The 4,300-nt window shown below is 38.1% G+C and overlaps 1 long non-coding RNA gene across 1 annotated transcript; it reads left to right on the forward strand.

Moving 5' to 3' along the window:
* The first annotated feature begins 693 nt into the window (after positions 1 to 693).
* Positions 694 to 2,916, forward strand: LOC120603831 (uncharacterized). Its single transcript, XR_005653184.1, has 2 exons — positions 694 to 820; positions 2,855 to 2,916. It is a non-coding gene; the product is annotated as an uncharacterized LOC120603831 (long non-coding RNA).
* Positions 2,917 to 4,300: the final 1,384 nt, after the last annotated feature.

The following is a 4,300-nucleotide window of genomic DNA, read 5'->3' on the forward strand; positions in this document are numbered from 1 at the left end:
TATTCTGGCTTTTTCCTTTTACCTCCCCTGTTGTAAAAGTAACTTTCATGATTAAGTTCTAAGAATTAAAAAAGTTTAAATTTGACAGACACTTCATTTTAAAAAGTAAATGTATTCAGGGCCAAAGGAAATTGTCTGCTAATCTCTGCCAATTATTAGGGAACAATTTATTTTTTCTTTCATTATATTTAACTTGTTTTTTGAAAGTTAACCAAAATATTTCCCTTTGAACGGAAGCTGTTCTTATATGATTGCCACAGTAGCAACAATGCATTTCCTAGGTGTTTTTAAAAATGAGAAGTCACACTTTATACATTTCTGTAACAGAGTTTCAGAATTGTGTATGTGTGTGATTGTTGCTTTCCTCCAAATAAATATCTACAGGACTTTAAAATGGAATTATATAAAAAACTGAACTACCTGAGGAAATGAAAATGAAGGTAGAAAAGAGTTTTCTTTTTGAGAAAAAGATGGCGAAGAACTGGCCAACCACAACTGCAGACGCTCACCCTGGGCCGTTTCTCATTCAGAAAATTCCACCCCCTTTCCTGGCCTCCCCTCCCCCAGAGTCCAATCAAAGGATTAGCCTACAGGTTTGGAAACAACAGCAGCTTGAGTTAAAGGTTTGAGTTTTTCACTTCCCCTTCTTGTGTTTAAACGCAGGAACTAGATAAGTCTTTGGGTAACTGGACTCAGAACTTCAAAGAACTTCACACTATGAAGACCTACTTAGCTCAGCACATTCTTGTGGAGGACGTGATGGTTTTGAAGGAGCAAATAAGAGCATTTGCACAGACAATGGGAGGACCTCTGCTTAAGAGTATGTCAGTTAACTGCAGGGCATGGCTGTTGTGGAGTTTATTGAAATGTCTCCAAAGGCCAGACAAAGTAGAAAAGAGCTTAATTTCACTGAACCGGAGGCCCTTTTCAGTTGGAGCCCAGGCCGGCTGCTGTGCCTTTAGACAGCAGCAACATGGTTTAGCAGATTTGACCCTTTGTTTCTCCAGCACTCAGTGCTGGGACTTTGCACATTTTTAATGAGCTTTTTAAAAAATCATCTAGGGAAGGAGGGATTGCAATTGTGAACAGTTGTGTGGGCTCTGCTCTCTGTCTTGTGTAGGTGTCGAGTACTAATTGGAATATTAGAATCAGGACTTGCAGAGATCTTGTCCAGAGCAGAATCTCGGCAGCATCTCTTTGGTGCCCCACAGACAGCAGGAGTCGTACTTATGCCTGCACGGGGGCACTTTATCCGAAAACTCTGCATTGACTTGCAACCCAATATTTATTTCAAGTAGCTGTTCTTTTAGAACTGATTAACTGCTACATTTAGTATCTCAGCAGCTCACTGTGATCAGGGTATTCTACAGGAAGTGTTTGTGATAAGATCAGGGTGGAATTAAAGAGTGCTAATAGATCTTTGTTTTAAGAATTCTAAGAAAAATAAATTCCTTAATCTAATTTTTGTGAATTAAGAATAGATGTATTAAGAGTTGGAATTCAGACACTTTTCGAATGAATTTTAATAAAGTAAAAACATTCTTCCTTCTGGGTTTTAGTATTCACAATGTACTCTACTTTTAAATGTCCTTTATAAATTTTCATTCAATTTTTATATAATATAAAATGTGAAAAGTATCCTAAAAGTTAAGCAGCAAAGACTGGTGCCCAGATGTTCTCGATTATTATTACCATTATGAAAATGACTCTGTGCAAAAGGCCAGGATTTTTTGAAGCTGAGATGCCCTGAGGAACAGAAACACAAAACTTGTTTGGGGGTGGGTATTATTCTTTTCACCTTCTTAGCACATTTGGTTGGGTGGGTGTCCCTACATTAGACATTTTCTCCTCAGTCTGAGAAGAGCAGAGGGTTTTTTTGTACATAACAGGAAAATCTCTGGGAACTAAACCTTTGTCTCACCATCGGTAAAGTGAGGTATTAAAACTTTTGCCAAAAGAACTCTTAGCTATCCCTTTTAAATTTAAGAGTCTAAAGATTTTTAAGACCTGAGAAGACTTTTGTACATTTAGAAAGTCAGATCTGCATTCTTTATATTTATTGACGTATCAGATTTGAACCCTTTAAGGAGGAAGACCCTTCGCCAATGTCAGCTTAAGAGTTGTTTATGCATAATGGAGCACTGTGTATTTTGGGGTCATCCTGCTTGCTGCAGACCATTATTTGGTCCCATTGCCATGATTTCTATCCAGAGCTATAGTACATGATGGGAAGGTGAATTGATGAGTGATGTGCATTTTTTTAATCTTATTTTACTTTTTTTGTTCTGAACTACAACACTAGAATATTTAAATGATTTTGATTTTTGTGGTCCATTTGCTTAGAAATGTTAGGTTTATACTGTGATCTGTAATATAGATTTTAAATTAAATAGGCAGGATGTTGGCCTTAAGTAGCTATAAAGATGATCGTTTTTTAAAAGGGAAAGGATTTGGGTCATAAAGTTATAAATTAGCATGTAGCAAGCAGTTAGTAAATGTATATTAAGAACAAGGAACAGAAGAAATTTGGGCGATGGTTAATATATTCATTTAACCTTTCCTGTTTCTAATTTTTAATATACCTGATGATATTGGATAAAACTGGATCTTTTTGGTCAGTTACAATTCAGGAGCAATCTTTATTTTGTTGCTTTTTATGACATTTATCAAAGGAGTAAGAAACTTCCGTTGATGTTAAACTTTAGGAGTTTAAGCGGCAAAAACGTAGTACTTTCAGTCTATAGGGCTACTGATTAAAATGAATGAAATTCATAGTCCTTTTGATGGGGGGAGGGGAAGGGAAATGCTTTCCTTCCTGCCTGTTCTCAGCTGCCAAATGCATTTTTGTTTCCAGGTGTCTGTACGCAAACAGGAGATTTAAGACAGACTCAATTCATGGATTGTGTTCAATGAAAAGTTGTGTGTGTGGCTGGTGCAGATGGAAAACAAAGTTCTGCAGACAGCAGATATTAGTATTGAAGAAATGATTGAGAAGTTACAGAAGGTAAGCAGGAATACCCCCATGGGTACAGTTACATCTACCGCGGAATCCAATGCCCTCCTCAGGCCCGGGCTCAGAGCGGCATAATGTTATAGGTGTGTTTCCAACAACATTTTAGAAATTTGAAGGAACTTTCTCACTATTTCTGTCTCTTCTCAGAGAAGAGCTGGTAAGTGAGGATTCTAGAGAGATGGAAGGTGTGGGGTCATTCTAGGTGGGCATGGTGCTGTGTGCTGAGAGGGGTTACTTTCTCTCTGGAAGTCTGACCAGAGAAGGGGTCAGCATCTCCTTAAGCATCAGTTCACATCCCAGGTGAGTTATGGCTTCTCCAGGTGTCTTTGTTAGGGAGCTGCCCTTGGCAAACGTCACTAGTCCCCACGGGGAAAGTAGAAAGAACATTCTTGCCACTCAGTTAAACTTCAGAAAAACTCTTACTGATGTTAGGCTAATTAATTATACTCAGTTGTCCTCAACTCTCAAGTAGCTTAGATTAGAAGAAACCTGTGAGGGGAAAACAAGGCTGTCGAATCAAGAAAGTAACTGCTTCCTTCTGTATTACACATGTGCCAAGTGGGCGCTGACTAGTCAGCTACACACTGAAGACTTGTATTAACAAGTGTGAGAAATTTTTTCATTTTTAAAGTTTCAAGAGGCAACGGTATATTTGTGCCTGGCAAAGAAATGAATTTTGGTAGTAATTGAAGCTTTGCGTTTTGGTGCCTTTGCCAGGACTGCATGGAAGAAATAAACTTGTTCAGTGAAAATGAGTTACAATTAAAGCAGATGGGTGACCAGTTGATCAAGGCCAGCAGCAAGACAAGAGCAGCTGAGATCGATGACAAGCTCAACGAAATTAACGATCACTGGCAGCATCTTTTTGATGTCATTGGATCAAGGTAAGAAATGGCCTGAAAACGATTCCTGCTCAGTAGGTACAGTGATTACTCCACAGATCTAGAAACTGAACCCAGTCTCTTCCTTTAAGGTAATCCAGCCGTTTTATAGACTTAGATAAAGGCAAAATTTGGTTAAGAAAAGTGGAAATTCTTTTTTCAACAATATGGAAAGATTGTGTTTTAGTATATCCCACTTTAATATTTTTTTCTCTTTAGTTTAAAATTTCACATGAATTAGATTAGTTTTAAATGAGAGTTAGAAACTTAATCCTTGAGGAGGTTTTAGTAATTCTAACTCTGCTTTAGGACTTGCGTGTCTCCCAGCTGAAATCATGTTTGCCTTTTCCTGCTTGTGTGTGGCAAATACGAATAGACCAGGGCACAGGCCTGATTTCTAGATGCT

This window comes from Pteropus medius, unplaced genomic scaffold (assembly GCF_902729225.1).
Source record: "Pteropus medius unplaced genomic scaffold, Ma_sr-lr_union100, whole genome shotgun sequence".
NCBI classification, from domain to species: Eukaryota; Metazoa; Chordata; class Mammalia; order Chiroptera; family Pteropodidae; genus Pteropus; species Pteropus medius.